The following is a 20,647-nucleotide window of genomic DNA, read 5'->3' as shown; positions in this document are numbered from 1 at the left end:
CATGATTCAGTGGTTTGTGGATGGCTGCTTTGACGGCATGGCTCTTTAGTTCAGCAATGTCAGACTACCAAACCAAAGATCCTGAGTTCAGGCCTTAAGTGGTACCAAAACTTTTTTATGTCACCGCATCTTTTCGCTTCTTGCAATAATTTTATATATGTGAAAAATTCAGAGTTTGACCATGGTTCTGGACTTCAGGGTAAACTGTAGATCCGTGCCACTATACATGGTTGTATAAGTCAGTTCAAATATTGGAGAAAGGTAAAGACATACCCTCTCCAATAGGAGCATGCCTAGTACAGCGCTGTTTCGGACTGAATACCTATTTCTTACAGGAAAAATGTAATTACATACTCGTTCTCGTTATCGCTTGGGAAGCCAGTTGTTTTAAGTTTTCGATCGCTAGTAAAGAAAAAGATTGTCGTATTACCTCCACATATTTTCACTGATGCTACGATGTTTTCTCTACGTAGAGGGAGACCAAGAGATGACTACACTAAGCAGATTCAGAAGGATGTAGGTTGCAGTAGATACTGGGAGATGAAGAAGCTTGCACAGGATTGAGTAGCATGGAGAGCTGCATCAAACCAGTCTCAGGACTGAAGACCACAACAACAACAACGATGTTTTCCTTGAAAGTACCGTTTGATGGGCATCTGGTAAGTAGATACGCCCCTCTTGAGTGCCCATCCGAATGTACCACAACTCACTCACTCTTGCTTCACAGGCAGTAACAACTTCGTCGCAAGCATTGTCGCTGTTACTTGGTCGCTGAAACAGCACGGCAATGATGTGTCAAGTCACCTCACGACTAATTGTTCTGCCACTGGCAGCTATACTTGAAGCTGCAGCAAAATGCTCTGCAGCAGTTGACAGGATGACCTCGCATTTGACTTTTGACGAATAGCCTTTCTTATTTATTTTTCGTTACAGAGATAAGCCGTACTGCCTTGGGAAACACTGTGATCTCATCACGAACCTGATACATTTTTTTAGCTAACAGCTACAAAGCGAAGGATCTCATATATATATATATATATATATATATATATATATATATATATATATATATATATATATATAAGTAATAAGTGGACGATCTGTGCAGATGACGAACACGTTATTAAAAAAAGGTCTGAACATAGTCCTCGTTCTTTCCGGAAGGATACAACGAGAGTACTTTTCTGTGCTGATTTCGACGCAAAATGTGGCATAAAGAAAGAGTAATTTATTACAAATACTGTCAGGTGTGTGTAAGATAGTATGGCATCTACCTGAAATTTTATTCGCGCCATACGGGCGGATGTTTCGGTGTCCATTTAGAGGACGTTGTAAGGTAGGTAGCAAAAAAACAGATTGTTTCTATTAAAAAAAAAAGAAAAGTGGACATAATTATCGAAATGTTTATCTATGCGTCTTACTTCATCGTTATGTTCCTAAAGTGACCCACGTAAATATGTTTGAAGAACTTGAAATTTTTACACAAATAGAACTCCGTAGTTTACGACCTGTAGAAGAAACAAAAAAAAAAAAAAAAATGCACGATGATTGCACCAAAAGATTAAGATACCTAAATCATAGTTTTACGTCAAACTCAGAATACTTCTGTAACTTGTAATTGTATTTTAATTTTTGCAACATTGGCACTGTGTACATATGGCGAAAAATGGGACGTAGAGGAGTTTGTAGGTCGTTATTTTTGCGCGAGCGACGGTGTGCAATTGTCTCGCGAGTGGCGTCAAGCGTTAAGTTCGTCAGCTTGAGTGGCACATCCCTGTTTCTTTGGATCGTGGTCGAATAGTAGTGTGATCGAACAGTTGATGCATTTTGGCTGTTTGGTATACACTGCGACCGCCACTTACCTCGTTTGTTATTCGTGGGTCGCTTCTGCTGGCGGCCGTCGTCCGTCCTCCTTGTGCACGTCTGGCATTTCTAAACTAGGATTTACGCAATATCTTAATTTTTTTCGCTTTTAAGAACTCTTTGTCAGAATTACAGTGTGACTATTTTTAATCTCATATTTGCAGTTCAAGAGTTAGCAACTATTACGTTGTTAACTGTATCCTTCAGTTCCAAAAATTCGGTCTCGGGTACGTTTAAATTGTGGGCGCCTCTTTGGGCCTGCTCAGTTGACGAGTTGCTGTGCAGCATGTTCAGGTACGCGCAGTTGTGTTCAGAATGTATGGTGATAGGTGTTTAGTTTGTTAGTAGTTTATTACCCCCTTATTTCTTCCTTCTTAAGCAGACTGTTTGATGATGACCTGCTAATAAACAGAAACTGGTAATATTTGTGTGGCAAGAGGCCGAAATGAATGAAAAATTTGCGGTTGTGAATATCAGAAGCAGGTATACTTGTTCCTAAGAGATGAACAGATGAACAGCAGCACCTCCGGGCACCGGCAGCACCGCTAATCCTAAACCCACTGTGCCCGTTTAACGCTTCTGAAGCGGTCTGCAGTTACGAAACACTTTATCTCGTCCCGCTAGTCGCCTGTCCTCGGCGATAGTACCTCAGCAACTTACATCCCGTTCAAAAATAACGTCTTATCGAGTTTGCTTTGGCCGTAAGATCATTCAGCAGCCACTTCTTCGGGTCATTTACAACGCAATTGAAGCTACTGATGGGCACCGCTTGCAAAAATGCGTCTTCTTCATCGACAGACTGAGCACACTTCCACATAGATTTATGTAGACGCTCCACAGTATTTGGTATCTGTACAGAACACAGTGGTGGCTATGTTGGTTTCGGGATTTTCTTGCGAATTCAAAAATTCCAGAGTTGGCGTCACAGAAGTCGTTGAACATGTATTAAAAATATTTCGAACGTTAGGATAAATCCTTAGATTCCGATCACTAACAAATCCGTTTCGTAAATTGACTGCGAGAAATGGGAATCGTTAAGTGCTAGTAGTCAACTGTACGAAGGGTAGTAGAACATACGCCTAAAATTAGAGGTAGAAGATGTAACTACAATTTGGACTCCCCATGGGACGGAGTGTTTATTTCTACAAACAGCAATATTACATTTAGCAGCGTCGAAACGGAATTTGATTGCGAACTTAATAGATGAGAATAGATCCTACTAGACAAAGGTTGATAGTTCGATGCTTTATACTTCGCAGTGGAAAATTAATTACTAACTTAGGGGCTCATTCAGGAACAAATTACAGCCAATATCACATAAATATTCGTATTACGTAATAGCAGCGGAATGTCACTTCACCGTGCCGAGTATCACTGCTGACAGTAAGGACTGCCTTGAGAAATGATAATGAACGTATCAACCAAAAACAATCTTAACATGTCGACCGACTGTTCACAGAAAACTATTTTTGTTCTCTCTCTCTTCAACAGTTAGTTGCTGTTAACAAAGGCACACACTGACATTCGACTACGATGCTTTATACTGTTGACTGCTAGCCAAAGGCAAAAAATCTTATTGAAATGAATAAGTAGAAAAATGGTCGCAAAATATTTGCGAAGAATAAGAAGAGGAGGAAACGAAAATATTTGTATATAATTAGACAGGTACTAAAGAGATTGGTCCGAGTTCAAAGATAAGATTGATCGCGTCCTGGACGACTGTCGCCAACAAAGTGATAAACGACGACAAACATCCGGCTTGTCTTAGTAAATTGGGAAAGTAAGACATATTTGCTTACCACGTTTCAAAAGGAATGTATAAAAACACAAGGTAGGGAAACTTATGTATTTAATTCCGCTTTTAAAAGTGCATTTCCCCAGTACCGATCTACGTAAACGTGGTTTGGCCACCATAAAAGTTCGCAAATAAATTGTGTTCAAATGGGGACCGTCGACCCTGCATGTCTCTCCATTCAATAAAAGCGGTAAAAGAACAGATAGGCAAAATTCATAACATCTGCGTGTTGGATCTTGTAATACGAGGGCGGTTCAGAAAGTAACCTCCGATCGGTCACAGTGCGGATTGTGGGGGGAGTAGCGACGCCATCTGTGCGTTCACGCACTCAACAGGTCAGTCGGCATCAAGCCGTGGTCGAGTGAACGTCGTACCTGCGCTAGTTTAGTTTTTGTGGCAGTTTGAAATGTGTGCTGCAATAGAAAACCCCGCCAAATGTGAAGTGCGTGCTGTCACAACGTTTTTTACAGCCAAAGGATATTCTGCAGCAGCTATTCATCGTGAGCTTTGTGCCGTGTACGGACCAAGACTTATGAGTGAAGGAGTTGTCCGTGAATGGGTACGTTTATTTAAAAGTGGACGAGAAAACGTTCATGATGAAGAGAGGAGTGGTAGACCATCATTGGTGACTGACGAACTCGTTCAGACAGTTGATGCAAAAGTTCGTGAAAATCGACGTTTCTCAACGTCGGAGTTGTCTACTGGTTTTCCACAGATTTCTAAGACTCTCTTGTACGAGATAGTGACAGCAAGATTGGGTTACCGTAAGTTCTGTGCACGATGGGTGCCCAAAATTCTTACCGACCACCACAAAACTCAAAGAATGACCTCTGCATTAGACTTTCTGTCACGTTATGAGGACGAAGGAGAACCATTGTTAAACAGAATCGTGACCGGTGACGAAACCTGGATTAAGTACGTGAACCCTGAGACAAAAGAACAATCAAAGATATGGGCACATTCAAATTCGCCTACCAAACCAAGAAAAGCTTCGCAAGATTTTTCTGCCAGAAAACTGATGGCAACGGTGTTTTGGGATGCCAAAGGGATGTTGTTGGTTGAATTCATGGAACGTGGTACGACCATTAATCAAGACGTGTACTGTGAAACAATAAAAAAGTTACGACGGGCTATACAGAACAAACGCCGTGGTATGCTGACTTCCGGTATCGTTTTTTTTTTTTGCACGATAACGCCCGTCCTCACTCTGCTCGCAGAACAACGGCCCTTCTTGAGTCCTTCAAGTGGGACGTTATCAACCATCCACCTTACAGCCCAGACCTGGCGCCAAGTGATTATCACCTCTTCATGCATTTGAATAAATGGCTCGGGTCACAGCGGTTTGATGACGACGAAGAGCTCAAAGATGCGGTCACAGGCTGGCTCCAGGCACAAGCGGGTGATTTTTATGCAGAAGGAATTTCAAAGCTTGTCAAGAGATACGATAAGTGCCTCAATCGCTATGGAGACTATGTAGAAAAATAGTGCAAAGATGTAGTTGTAAGATGTATATATTAAAATATTTTTATTTAACTTGGTGTATTTTTTTAAATCAACCGGAGGTTACTTTCTGAACGGCCCTCGTATTTCACCATTCTTATGAAAATTTGGTCTCTGTTTCCACATTATATCTTGCAAATTGTGAACACATACAAACAGTTTAAGAATGAATTTGGACTGGAACAAAACAGTTGTAGAAGAACACTGGTTGGAAAACTGGGGGACGGGGAAAAGTAACCATAAATGTCCTAACCTAGCCTGATGATGGGTAAGGGAAAATGACGACGACAACATAAACAGATAGATACCGTCCTCTGGAAAACGTTGTCATCAAGATGTACTGTCGTGTATAATATCGTTAAAAATGTATGATCATCTCGCAGAACTATTGGACAAAACCAGTACGTAATTCCTAGTAGCAAAAATGAGGTGGTGAACGTGCCCTAAACAAGCGTTGTTGGAATGTTAAATCCTTCAGCAGATATACAGAGGTCTAAAAATTAGTGTATACTCTCACAAACTATAATCTGCGAAAACAAGACAGTTGACATGTAATATGCATATGTTTCTGTTACACTAGCTCTGCACAGAAGTGGTGTTAAATCCGCTTGCAACAGCTAGAAGTAGCAGTAAACTGTGTGTCTGACAGTAGGAAGACAGTAAGTAGCAGTAAACTGCGTGTCTGACAGTAGGACGACAGTTAGTGCTGAGACAACGATTGAGATAGCCACAAGGGCGTCGAGGCATCACTTCGGGGAGTACAGCGATAGAGAATTTTTAACTAGAAGCTGCTCATACATAGACAGAGGTAGCCAGTTGGCTAATTGTTCGTCCTGTTCATAAACTGTGTCAATTTCAAACTACAGTTCGGTTATCCAGAAGTTTGATAGTCCGGCAAAGGGCGTACTGTTTTTGGAATCGCGTCCACATCCTGAAGTCTGCCTTGGCTGCAACCACCAGAAATGTGAAGTCATTAGTTACTACGCAAAGATGATTTCATGAAGGTATAAAGTGTACGAGGCGATTTACTAAGTGCCTATCACTCATTGCAGTTTTGTGTGTCGATGCTTCCTCTTAAATTATTGGCAAATAAATATATTGAAAACACATGTCTAATTTGGTTCATTTCTCCATTTACTTCGTATATTGATGTGCGCAACTGCTACTGCTACCTACGTGCCATTTCTACTTGCGGACTTAATTGGTAGGTAGATAATAAGTAATATGTTGTAATAATAGTATTTCACACTTTTTACCAAATTATTGAAGAAGTGACAACTCACTTGGGATACGATGGTTAGAATTCAAGCAAGACCAACAAAACCATTTACCCAGCATTGACAAAATAGAAATCCTGAACAGGTAGTACAAAGATTATTGTGATTAGAGTTTTTCTTAGAACATCACAAAACCGGGCGGCAGAAGAGTTTTCGTTTAGAGTTAATTGTAGAACCGGTGAAGGCTTCTATTCCCAGGCGCTGTTTTAGGACATTTTAGTATGTTTACAGATTTTTTGTTTTAATTACTGTACCTTATTATTGTATTAGGCTGAAAAATCTCAAAAAAGTGTTGATATAGTCAATTATCATGCTGCAGAAACACACATGTATTTGTAAGATGTGTTACAGGAAACTGCAGAAGATGTCGTATAATTTGACGGGCTCAATAGATTGTAAAAGAAAGCAAAGCTTATGCACGGTTAAAGAGAGAGGTTATGGAGTGGCCACGCCTATGTGCTGCAGATTAATAGAAGACCGTTCCTTTCACAGATGACTCTCGGTTTAGCTTGCGAGGACACAGGTGTGTTTAGAGAAACGAATCTCATTGCAATACAAAACATCCGTGAAAGGGATGCGTGTGCGACTGTGTTGTGTACCTTTAGCTGTATGTAAAGGATTGCTGATGGGTAGAATGGTTTACTAATGAATTACTGCATCAAACTAGAGACAAACTAACTTTATGGCACAACGTGAGCAGAATAAGAAGTAATCAGATAGTTGATTTGGTTAAGGAGAAAATTGTGTACGAGGAGGAGGTTGCCAGTTGTTGAGATACACCGAGGCCTATATGTAATAAGCAGCTTCAGAGGGATGTACATTGCAGTTGTTACACACAGATCATGAAACTACGTCAAACCAGTCATCGAATTGAAGAAGACTGCAGCTGCAGCAGCAGAAGCAGCAGCAACAACAACAAATAATAATCAGCTTTCTATGTAATAGTATGTCTTGTAAGATGACAACATTCAACCATACAGCTCTCGTCGCGTGAATGTTGCTGGTGCATAATTACCACCACTACAGGTCGCTAAACCAGCTGCAGACGCAACCGGTTTATCAATTTCAAATGTATCTTCAGTTCTAACATAAGTTGAAGCTTTTAAGAATAGAAGTTTTTTTTGGTCACCACATCTTCGCATTTTTTACGTTACTTTTTAGCTTCTTGACAGTCCTGTGTAAAAAATTTTAACGAAGGACTCTGTCGTCCAGAGTTTGTTTGACGACTGCTTTTTGACGTAAGCTTAATTGTATGACCTCCTTAGGCTGGCAAATTAATTTGCCGAAACTAGTCAAGGAGTTAATTTATAAAAATTTGTGCAGCAGCCGACTGATTATATCTATTCTTAAAACATGCTTCACAGCTGCTGATTGACAGCCGTGATTAAAATTATAAACAGACGCTCTCAGGGCTATATAATGGTAAGTCACACACTCAGGAATATTGAAATTTGTACACTTTCCTTGTCTCCTGGAGGGTGGCAAGCCGCTGGTGAACTAGTATTTGTATTTGAAAAAACCAAAAGGTTGCAGAACACACTCTGATGTCATTTATTGCACCTAGACCACAGCACGCCTGTTTTGTGCTTTAGTATTATAAGCCACAGCAAGATGACGTCTTGCAGAGGAAACATCGCGATTTGTTCAGACAGGAAAAAAGAGAAAGCCTTGTGGAAGCGTTAAGAAAGCAGATGGTTTTGAGAGAGAATACCCGAGCTAGAATATGGTTGTAGATGTGTATTATCAGCCAAATCCATGTGATATTGCATCCATCAGAGGTAAGCAACAACAAAAATGTAATTATGTCGCATGCTGAATTATACCATGTAACTATGTGGCCTATCAGGACAGTGTGGTACATGTACACTGTGTGATCAGAAGTATCCGGACACCACCTAAAACATACGTTTTTCATATTAGGTGCATTGTGCTCCCACCTGCTGCCAGGTACTCAATATCAGCGACCTCAGTAGTCATTAGACATTGTGAGAAAGCAGAATGGGGCGCTCCGCGGAACTCACGGACTTCGAAAGTGGTCAGGTGTCGTACGTCTGTACGCGAGATTTCCACAGTCCTAAACATCCCTAGGTCCACTGTTTCCGATGTGATAGTGAAGTGGAAATTTGAAGGGACACGTACAGCATAAAAGCGTACAGGCCGACTTCAATCTGTTGGCTGACAGAGACCGCCAACAGCTGAAGAGGGTCGTAATGTCTAGTAGGCAGACATCTATCCAGACCATCACACAGGAATTCCAAACTGCTTCAGAATCCACTGTAAGTATTATGACAGTTAGGCGGGAGGTGAGAAAACTTGGATTTCATGGTCGAGCGGTTGCTCATAAGCCACACATCACGCCGGTAAATACCAAACGACGCCTCGCTTGGTGGAAGGAGCGTAAACAGTGGACAACTGAACAGTGGAAAAACGTTGTGTGGAGTGACGAATCACGGTACACAACATGACGATCCGATATCAGGGTGTGGATATGGCGAATGTCCGGTGAACGTCATCTGCCAGCGTGTGTAGAGCCAACAGTAAAATTCGGAGGCGGTGGTGTTACGGTGTGGTCGTGTTTTTCATGGAGGGGGCTTGCACCCCCTTGTTGTTTTGCGTGGCACAATCACAGCACAGGCCTATATTGATGTTTTAAGCACCTTCTTGCTTCCCACTGTTGAAGAGCAATTTGGGGATGGCGATTGCATCTTTCAACACGATCGAGCACCTATTCATAGTCCACGGCCTCTGGCAGAGTGGTTACACTACAATAACATCCTTGTAATGGATTGGCCTGCACAGAGTCCTGACCTGAATCCTGTAGAACACCTTTCGGATGTTTTGGAACGCCGACTTTGTGCCAGGCCTCACCGACTGACATCGATACTTCTTCTCAGTGCCGCACTCCGCGAAGAATGGGCTGCCATTCCCCAAGAAACCTTCCAGCACCTGATTGAACGTATGCCTGCGAGAGTGGAAGCTGTTATCAAGGCTAAGGGCGAGCCAATACCATACTGAATTCCAGCATTGCCGATGGAGGGCGCCACGAACTTGCAAGTGATTTTCAGCCAGGTGTCCGGATACTTTTGATCACATATTGTAGTACTTCTTAAATACTACTAATATTTGATGGAACAACGAGCTATGGGGCAATTCATTAGATATTTATCTAGAACCCATTAACCATAAACGATTGTCGTATTTGTGATGCACGTCACTAGGTGCATGCTATAGGCCATAGGGATTATTGTGGCTTCCAATCGCATTGCTGCTAAATTGCTGTATTGTTTAGTATGATTTCGTAGGGTCATAATATTGGTAATTTTGGATTTATTCCATAAGGAGCAGACTTAGCACCTAAAAAAGAAATACAGGGTGATTCAAAAAGAATACCACAACTTTAAAAATGTGTATTTAATGAAAGAAACATAATATAACCTTCTGTTGTACATCATTACAAAGAGTATTTAAAAAGGTTTTTTTTTTCACGCAAAAACAAGTTCAGAGATGTTCAATATGGCCCCCTCCAGACACTCGAGCAATATCAACCCGATACTCCAACTCGTTCCACACTCTCTGTAGCATATCAGGCGTAACAGTTTGGATAGCTGCTGTTATTTCTCGTTTCAAATCATCAATGGTGGCTGGGAGAGGTCGCCGAAACACCATATCCTTAACATACCCCCCATAAGAAAAAATCGCAGGGGGTAAGATCAGGGGTCCTTGGAGGCCAGCTGCAGACAGTGCTTGAACCAATTTCAGACGATAAGGTTTCATAACTAACCTTTTTCGTAGGACTCTCCATACAGTTGATTGTGGAATTTGCAGCTCTCTGCTAGCTCTGCGAGTCGATTTTCCTGGGCTGCGAACTAATGCTTGCTGGATTCGTGCTACATTTTCATCACTCGTTCTCGGCCGTCCAGAACTTTTCCCTTTGCACAAACACCCATTCTCTGTAAACTGTTTATACCAACGTTTAATACACCACCTATCAGGAGGTTTAACACCATACTTCGTTCGAAATGCACGCTGAACAACTGTCGTCGATTCACTTCTGCCGTACTCAATAACACAAAAAGCTTTCTGTTGAGCGGTCGCCATCTTAGCATCAACTGACGCTGACGCCTAGTCAACAGCGCCTCAAGTGAACAAATGTACAACTAAATGAAACTTTATAGCTCCCTTAATTCGCCGACAGATAGTGCTTAGCTCTGCCTTTTGTCGTTGCAGAGTTTTAAATTCCTAAAGTTGTGGTATTCTTTTTGAATCACCCTGTATAGTAAAGGATGGACATCCTATTAACTTTACAGAAGCTACACTGTTCAAATTTCCTGCCTCAAATCCTACTCAGTTTTCCAGAAGGACGTTGTTCACGGAGAATTCGGCGAAATTAATGTCAAGAATTTTAGCCGTCCTTGTAGACATCGCGGACTACGACCTTAACACCAAAATATCGTAGCCCTATTCCTACACAGCATAACAAACTGGTTGACGTTGTAAGCTTGCTACATATCTGCTCTGAATCATGAATATTATCTGTACATGAGTCAGTGCGATGCCACGGAGCAGATTGATGAACTTGAATTTATTGAGCCGGCCGTTGTGGCCGAGCAGCTCTAGGCGCTTCAGTCTGGCTGGGACCGCGCTGCTGCTACGGTCGCAGGTTCGAATCCTGCCTCGGGCATGGATGTGTGTGCTGTCCTTAGGTTAGTTAGGTTTAAGTAGTTCTAAGTCTAGGGGACTGATGACCTCAGATGTTAAGTCCCATAGTGCTTAGAGCCATTTGAATTTATTGACGGCAGTAACTTATATTACACTGAGAGCAACGTGAATTGTGACCAGTGAAGCCAAAGGCGCTGAAACTTCGGTTATATACAATGACGGTCCACGTAATTACATGTATTCCTTGTATATACAACTGTTTTTCATTACGTGTAGTAGTTAAAAATGTTCTGTTTTGGGCCAAAAGAATACCACATTGTTTGTAGTACCTTATAACACAATAAACAGAACTCTTATGTTCATGATTTATGAAATTTTTTGAATACGCATATGGCTCTCTTGTTTACGTAATGTGGCTCAGTATTGTCTAGCGCTCCAGTTCATGACTGCAGTCTGTTTTATCTTAATTTATACTTCTGTATCATGCTAAACACGATTTGTTAAGTTACCACCGTTTTGTGACTTTTTCGCTAATGTAAGGAAAGAGGCGTGTGCATCAGTTAACAGAATTACTGGGAAAACACTAATTTTTTTTCAACGACCAGTGCTTCGAATAGACTGTGGAAGAAGCTGTTGCCTTCGTCATATGTTTCATGCAAGCGTCGGAGAAGTAGACGGAGAAATTAGTATTTGCGCTGAAGCAGACAAGTAATTTTTCTTGCCGTAGCTGGATGTTACTTTAAAGTACCGACTGGTGATGAAGAGACATACTTCTTGCCGTGCAATTTACAGTGGCCTGCGCAGCACCGGATAAGCGGTACATACTTAGCTCGTCGGAAACAGCTCTACCTACATAAATGATAGATGTGCGTTGCCCTGTCGCGCACAAGGCCATATTTAAGGGGGTAGTCAATCCTCTACGAAAATTTCAAAAAATCGATTTTTTTTGTTTCAAATGTTCTCTGGGATGACTATTGCATTGCAATGTTCATCGCAAGTTCGCCAGAAACTCCTTTATCCAGCTGCAAGGCGATTTATGAAAAAGTCTCCGAAAAGCATCCAAAAAAAAAGTTGACATGTAATTTCGACGATGGCCCAACAGGAATTATGGAATTTATGAACGTGCTCGAACTTGAGATCGGACCTTCCTGTAATAACTTCTGCAGAAAAGCGGACGAAAAGCGTATCGAGGGAACAGAGCAGCGGATGACAGAAGCTGTCAAAGAGCGCAGCAACATCTTCGTGGCCACGAAGAAGATGGAGTACCTCCGTTTGGATCTGGAAGGATTGCTTTATGGTGTAGGGTTCGCTGAGAAGAGGTATTTTTAACTACACAATATGTAACCCAAAATTTTAAACACGTTTTTCTCGAAACTATTTTTCAAATTGGCGGGAAACATAACTTGAGAACGGTACATACGATTCTGATCGGAGTTGTTGCTAGCATTCGAAATTAAATTCTCTATCAGCCTACATAGCCGTTTTGCGATATCTTCAAATGTCTGTTTTCAGTGCGCACTTTTGTCGCGATTTTGTACTTAGCGGGCGAAGAACGTAACATTTCTTTCAACACGTCACAGTTTTCTTAGGACATCATATTTTTCAGTTAGTCTGTGTATACTAATAGAAAATAGATTTAAAATGACTTACACATAACTGTTTTGTTAAAGGTCCAGTAGGAAGGCTTCGATAATTTCCGGCGGTGATCAGTGTTCCGGCTGCAAGGGGTCCTTTCACTCGTTGCAGCAGATACAGTGTGCGTCCGATGTTGATACAAACGTGATTTCTTAAAGGAAAAAAAAAGCATATGGAATAAAACTATTTTATCATATTTAACATTACTTTTTAGACTGAAGCGACAAAGAAACTGGTATAAGCATGCGTATTCAAATACAGAGATATGTAAACAGGCACAAGACGGTGCTGCGGGCAGCAACGCCTATATACAAGAAGTGTCTGACGCAGTTGTTAGATCGGTTACTGCTGCTGCAACGCCACGTTATCAAGATTTAAGTGAGTTTGAACGTGGTGTTATGGTCGGCGCACGAGCGATCAGACACAGCATCTCCGAGGTAGCGATGAAGTGGGGATTTTCCCATACGACCATTTCATGAGTGTACCGTGAATATCAGGAATCCGGTAAAACATCAGATCACAGGCATCGCAGCGGCCGGAAAAAGATCCTGCAAGAACGGAACCAACGACGACTAAAGAGAATCGTTCAACGCGACAGAAGTGGACCCTTCCGCAAATTGCTGCATATTTCAATGCTGGGCCATCAACAAGTGTCAGCGTGATAACCATTCAACGAAACATCGGTATGGGCTTTCGGAGTCGAAGGCCCACTCGTGTACCGAAGATGACTACACGACACCAAGTTTTACGCCTCGCTTGGGTCCGTCAACACCTACACGGGACCGTTGATAACTGGAAACATGTTGCCTGGTCGGATGAGTCTCGTTTCAAATTGCATCTAGCGGATGGACGTGTACTGGTATGGAGACAAGCTCATGAATGTCAGCAGGGGACTGTTCAAGCCGGTGGAGGCTCTCTAATGGTGTGGGGTGTGTGCGACCCCTGATACGTCTAGATACGACCCCGACACGTGACACGTACGGAAGCATCCTGTCTGATCACTTGCATCCATTCATGTGTATTGTGCAATCTGACAGACTTGGACAATTCCAGCAGAACAATGCGACACCGCACACGACCAGAATTGCTACAGAGTCGCGAGTTTAAACACTTCCGCTGGCCACCAAAACTCCCCAGACATGAACATTATCGAGCATATCTGGGATGCCTTGTAACATGCTGTTCAGAAGAGATCTCAAGCCCCTCGGACTCTTACGGATTTACGGATAGCCCTGCAGGATTCATGGTGTCAATTTCCTCCAGCACTACTTCAAACATTAGTAGAGTCCATGCCACGTCGTGTTGCGGCACATTTGCGTTCTCGCGGGGGCCCTACACGATATTAGGCAGGCGTACTTGTTTCTTTGGCTCTTCAGTGTACTTTACTTGAAAAATATCACGGAAATCACCTAATCTTCATGCGTTTAGAGAGGCTACTCGCACAAGTAACAGTCTCCATAAAGTTTTAATCTGTCACGTATGATTGTCACTGCATGCTAGACATTTACCGGGAAGATCCTGAAAACTTCGTAGTACCTTTCACATTGTATTACTAGTAACTGAAGAGGATAGGTGTTACCCCTACTGATGTAGATGTTAACTTAGTGTGGAACACAGCGTCTTCGTTTCGTGCAATATTCCTAGATGGGAGTGATGTAGACCTCAAACAAGGTTCACGGAGAGCCTCCAACCAAACTACGAAAAAAACGTGAGAAATGGAACTTTGCTCGAAACGATGATAAGTGCTCAGATAGCTGCCGGCCGAAGAGAGCGTATCAAGCAAATGGTATAAGACCGTCACTGGAGTAACACAAGGACTGTTGTACCAAGCGGTGAGAAAAGAAAATCTTTACTAAAGATCTAAAAATAGCCCTAGTGTTTGATATCGTTACTAGGTTCATAATATTTTATTATGGCGTATACATTAAGAACTCAGCTGTTTGAATCTGTTGCAAAGTAAGATAGCTCACTTTTTCTTTATCGTTATCCCATCATAGTTGTTTTTATTTCAGTATATTTCCTCACCGTTGTCCTAATTACTAAGTCAATACATCCAAGAAATTATAGACTTATTGTAAAACACGTACTTTTTATACGAAAAACACATTGATATCTATCGACAAAGGTGGCAAGACATTTGTAGCATTTAACAATAATACTGTTACGTAGACAATGCAGAAAATAACGTTAATATGTACAGCGCAGGTTTATTGTAAAAAAATAATAATAAATTTGGACGATATGACATACTTGGGATAATGGACGTCTGCATGAGCATTTTGATGCTATTGCCGGCCGCGGTGGCTGTGCGGTTCTAGGCGCGTCAGTCCGGAACCGCGCTGCTGCTACGGTCGCAGGTTCGAATCCTGCCTCGGGCATGGATGTGTGTGATGTCCTTAGGTTAGTTAGGTTTAAGTAGCTCTAAGTCTAGGGGACTGATGACCTCAGATGTTAAGTCCCATAGTGCTCAGAGCCATTTGAACCATTTGATGCTATTCTCAGATTTTTCCAACCGAGACTATATGGATGATTCCAGTGCTTGATATTATAACGACTGAGAGGACTCCAATATTCACTAGCTTCCGCTGCTTCATTGTTTAAAATATTTTGTTGATATGTGGGTCCACAGCCTCGAAGAACAGAGTGAAAGAAGAAATTATTCGTAGTAGGCTGTACAGTTATCCTTTATCTGTTGTGCGACTGGCAAACGTCGACTCTGTTGTTTTCTAGCTCTTATGACTAAGCAGTACTGTATATGCCCTTCGTGTTGTGACATACGATCGAAAAAAACCATTCCATATGTTCATCCATACGTGGAATAACATCTTTATTGCAGTCAGATCGGAAACGTACTAGAAGTCAGAATGTCTTGTGGTTTCCACAAGAGCTGAAATGGTTATGTGCTTCTAGTGCGATGATTTCGTTCTCAGACTGCAATACAGATGTATTATTCCACGTATGGATGAACATATGGAATGGTTTTTTCGATCGTATGTCACAACACGTAAGGCACAAAGTGTACTGCTTATGAATAAGTGCTGGAAAATGACAGAGTCGAAATTGTCCAGTCGCACAACAAATAAAGGACAACGATACAGCCTACTACGGACAATGTTTTCTTTACAAAATTGTTTGAAATGTCAAGTTAGTACATTTCCTGTTTTTCCCGTAGTATTGTGAGTTTTGCATGTTTTCGTTATCTGAGCCAGCTATGTCAATGAAGAGAACGTTTCCGGTCTGTTGTGTTGACTGAGCTGGGAGTTAGAACTGTACAGTCAACAGTTCTCAAAATATAATTTTTTGCAACTAGAGGATGGTTTGTATTTAAGGTAGAACGATTCAGCGTTTCTTTGTTTTGTAGTTGTCACGGCCTATTGGTATAATACGTTGACTACTTCGTTGTGTGTTGAAGCTAAGTCTTGTTCAGCAAGTTACAGAAGCATTGCTTGATGCATTGGCAGTTGGCATAAATCTTCATCCTCAACCGCAAGTTAACTAAACTACTGGACCACATTGGTTGAGGGATGTCTTGCACGATGGCTGCTTACAAGAAATGGTAGAAGTTACCCGCAAAAAAAAGACAATAAACTCGATCAGAAATAGTGGAACGTCATAAAGGCAGTTACTACTTACGCATTGCATCATAATTTCCGATTTATATGAATCACCCACTTAAAATACATTATTAACATAAATACCACCTTAGCATTGTCATTTGAAATATTATCAAAGTATGAGTTTATTTAGTTCTGTATTCGGAGAGCATATCAGGCTGTCAGATGCCCGTTATGTTAACATGTGCAGCTGTTTTTATATTCTCGTCTGCTGTGTGCACACGGCAGGAACAACATCCTTTCAAAAAGTGGTTCAAATGGCTTTAAGTACCCGGACTTAACATCTGAGGTCATCAGTCGCCTAGACTTAGAACTACTTAAACCTAACTAACCTAAGGACATCACACACATCGACGCCTGGGGCAGGATTCGCACCTGCGACCGTAGCAGCAGCGCGGTTCCGGACTAAGCGCCTAGAACCGCTCGGCAACAGCGGCCAGCTAACACCCTTTCGTTTGGTCCAAAACTGTTCTTTTCTTACTATAGTACTACGGGAAATTCTACGATCAAAGAGCAGCTTACAACGTGTGGGATCATTTAAGCCAGTTTCTTGAAAGCATTAAGAATTCCGGTTTGTTCGCTTTCTGTTTTCTCCTTAAGTAGATGATGTGGTTGCATAATTTTGTGCCTGAAAACTTGTAAATGTGTTAGGTTGTTTGTTTCTTTCGTGCACGATCTTCAACCGTTTTCAGTGTACATAACCGCGTGTGTAGTTTCAGGCAAATGGCCTGCTACTGTAGACTTATTTGGCTTTGTTTGGTATCTGGAGTGATGTTTTATTTTGTATACAAAACTAATATTTATATTGAATTGTCTGATTTTTTTTCGTATGAGAGGGTGCCAACAAACTGGAGACTATACCAGATCATGTTATTACAATCAGACGTGTGTTATGGAAGCACTGTAATTCGTTTCTGATAAAGGAAATTTATTTTGTATTAGGTGTAGCCGTGACTTTTGGTAGCTAGTTTTGTTTTTCTTTATTAAATCTGCCATTGGTTAAAAAAAACTGTCAAACGTGGGCCTGTGCTGCAGTCGAGATGAAATTCAGGGTGCTGTATCACCTGTATGGAATCTCTTGACGGCATGTACTAATGCTCAAGGTTAAATTTTTGAGCACTTGGTGTGACAGTAAACACACGAACGAAAAATACACCTCTATAAACTAAGCCTGGAAAAAAAATGCACCCATGAGACCTGGTCGTATGTCAGTGTAACTTCGTGCAAGGACACACTATTGGCGCGATATGTAAATGATTAAGAGTTGCAGTTCTCTGTGACAGGTTGAACGGTGACCGGAGTACATTATCATTCTGCGTTTTGAGTGTTATCAACCTTGGTACGCTATAAAACGTGCGTGAACAGTGTGAGAGATTTTAGTGATCACCGGGAGAAACATGGAGATGCTGAGTACTAAGGTTCCGGTCGACCACATGTGACCACTACAAGGGAGGATCGCCGTATTGAGCGCCAAGCACATCGTAACCCCTCCATATCTGCGCCTGCCATCCGAGAACAAGTAATAGACTGTCTACGATAATGTGTCATCCCGCACTATCGATAGGAGGGTTACGACTGCCGGACTAGGGAATATCACAGTACAAACGGCTGTGTTAGGATTAGTGGCGTGGCCGGGAAGCATTGTGATCAGCGATGATTCGCGGCTTTGCAGTTCGCGGATGATCTTCGTCGGCAATTATGGCGGCGACCTGAGAAGAGGTTTTGGTGGGTCACAGCGGTGTTACTCCTGGCATCATTGTGTGGGGAGCCATTGGATGTGACTTCAGGTAACGACTGGTAGTGATTGAAGGAATTCCGGCGGCACAACGGTACGTCTCGGACATCCCGCATCCTCCTGTGTAGCTTGTTGTGCGACAGTATCATGATGCCATCTTTCAAGAGGTCCACATGTGGGATGTGTGTCTATGAACAGTCTGCGTGATGTTGAGGCCAGCAAGATAGAACGTGTCGAAGACCAGGCTGTACTCGACGCTGTCCAGTGTCAGTATCCAGGATATCAAGGCCAAGTTATAATAGTTGTGGGCCAGCTTGTCTCTGGAGAGGGTACAACTACTTTAAGACACCCTTCCCAGTCGAATCAGTGCATGCATCCAGGATAGAGGTATCTATCGTTATACTGATAAGTGGGCTCATACTGCTACGTTCTTTGTAAATGTAACTGGATTTTGTAGTCAGTGAAATAACATCACATACCCTCTCAACCCGCGAAGTTTCATTTCGTTTCCTTGTACTCTTTTGGCGCTTCTTTTCTCAGGAAGTGTATTTACTCTTTATGAACATGTATGGGTTGGCACGTGTTCGCTGCCTCACTCTGTACAAGCATTGACTGATGGCTTTGAAGGAAGACATCTACAGCCCGACTGCAGAAAATATAACTGTGGAAGCTGTGGTAGCTGATAGCAGGAGTTGCCGAGGGTGGAAGGCGCCCGCAGAGAGCTGCAGGTGCGGCCTGTATACATTACAGGTCTCGGTATGGCGGTCGTGTGGCTCTTCCTGCATCATCGGCCGCATTATTCCTTCAAGCGCGCACACCTGTATACTCACTGTTCAGCGGTAACTGCTTAGCCGCGCGGAGTGGCAAGGCGGTGTGTGGCGACATGTCACGGATTGCGCTGCCACGACCGCCAAAGGTTCGAGTCCTCCCTCGGGCATGGGTGTGTTATGTGTTGTTCTTAGCAAAAGTTATAGCATAAGCTAGTTTAAGTAGTGTGTAAGTCTGGGGGCCGATGACCTCAGCAGTTTTGTCCCTTAGGAATTCACACACATTTGAACACTTTGGGTAACTGCTTATCAGGCACATTATGCATCATGGCGGCCAGTAACCAAAGCAACAAATAACTTAGGCTTTGTAACGAATAGGACAGACCATTAAGCTGGGCAGTGCCGATTAAGTACGTCCAAAGCGATGTTTTTAACGATACGTATGTGAATACAAATGGCTCTGAGCACTATGGGACTTCTCAGGCCATCAGTCCCCTAGAACTTAGAACTACTTAAACCTAACTAACCTAAGGACATCACACACATCCATGTCCGAGGTAGGATTCGAACCTGCGACCATAGCGGTCGCGCGGTTCCAGACTGTAGCGCCTAGAACCTCTCGGTCACTCCGGCCGGCCATGTGAATACAGCTGCGTCTACCGCCGCCGCCGCCACCACCACCACCATCACCATTAAAATGGCGTATTGCCCCCCATCAACAGTACAATCTCTGCACTGTTTTACGAAGTCCTATTCAGGTGACGATGTCTGCGTTCTGTGTAGTGTAACTGTCGCAGGTTCGAATCCTGCCTCGGGCATGGATGTGTGTGATGTCCTTAGGTTAGTTAGGTTTAAGTAGTTCTAAGTTCTAGGGGACTGATGACCACAGATGTTAAGTCCCATAGTGCTCAGAGCCATTTGAACCATTTTTTGTGTAGCGTATTGTGTTTGTTTCGTCAGGATAAAAAGACTCCACCGTCACATTATCAATAGCAGTTTATTAGGCTCTAACGAAACGGGAAGAGGTATACGACAGCTAGAAGAAGGGTCATTGATTCGACTTCGACGTGAGAGATTGCTGCAACCGTTCAGTAATGCGGGTAATTGGAGTACTACGCTTAGGAGGACTGTATATATTGACAAGGAGGCGCCAATTTCCGGTGGCAGCTTTCAGCCTCCTGTTTGCCCCGTGTGCATCGGCCACGGCCTCATCCATCAGCTTGCCGCCTTGCCCACGCGCGGCTGGGTGCCACGTAAGCCGCTCTACGTCTCAGTTGCGCTTCTGGGAAGACACAGCAGCTGCGATAGTACCAACTACGATATTACAGTGCCGATTTACAAAATTTCAATGAGCCAGATTTCGGAAACGGATGACTTTCAGGTCTACTAATTCATATCATTGAAAACCATTGAAAATGCGATTTCCTGGAATTGAGCGTCTGGTTGTTTTCGTAACAGAGGCACATAATTGTAAAACAAATTGGTGGAAGATGGTAAATAATAATACACGGCCGAAAAAAAAATGCAACACCACAAGGACAAGATTATTCTATCAACAAGTGACGTGACAGGTTATTCACCACTATAGGAGTATATGGCAACAAATTCAGGTCGAATGAAACACACATGTTACAGTAAGGGGTGCCAAAACAATCGGATCAATAGACATTTCACCCCTCAGGGAACAATACAGATTTATTCTCGCATGCAAACGATCATATCCTGCTATAGATTGTCCTGCGCATCTTGCATCCTTTCTTGCAACTGGGCAATGGATCTTGCAGGCTGTGGAGCACTTGTGA

General features: G+C 42.5%; 1 protein-coding gene across 2 annotated transcripts in view; it reads left to right on the top strand.

Annotated features, from left to right (window-relative positions):
* Positions 1 to 20,647, top strand: part of LOC126161940 (glycerol kinase-like) — a 274,510-nt gene that overhangs the window by 126,039 nt on the left and 127,824 nt on the right. Inside the window, exon 1 of one of the 2 annotated variants that reach the window (XM_049918116.1) lies at positions 14,507 to 14,561. The exons of the other annotated variant lie outside the window; for it this stretch is intronic. The gene's annotated coding sequence lies outside the window, so the exon portion shown is untranslated. Of the gene's footprint in view, positions 1 to 14,506; positions 14,562 to 20,647 lie in introns of those variants that run through there. 2 annotated transcript variants of the gene reach the window in all.

Source organism: Schistocerca cancellata, chromosome 2 (genome assembly GCF_023864275.1).
Source record: "Schistocerca cancellata isolate TAMUIC-IGC-003103 chromosome 2, iqSchCanc2.1, whole genome shotgun sequence".
In the NCBI taxonomy this organism is placed as follows: domain Eukaryota; kingdom Metazoa; phylum Arthropoda; class Insecta; order Orthoptera; family Acrididae; genus Schistocerca; species Schistocerca cancellata.
The sequence above is the reverse complement of the archived record's forward strand: the minus strand, read 5'-3'. Positions and strand labels throughout refer to the sequence as shown.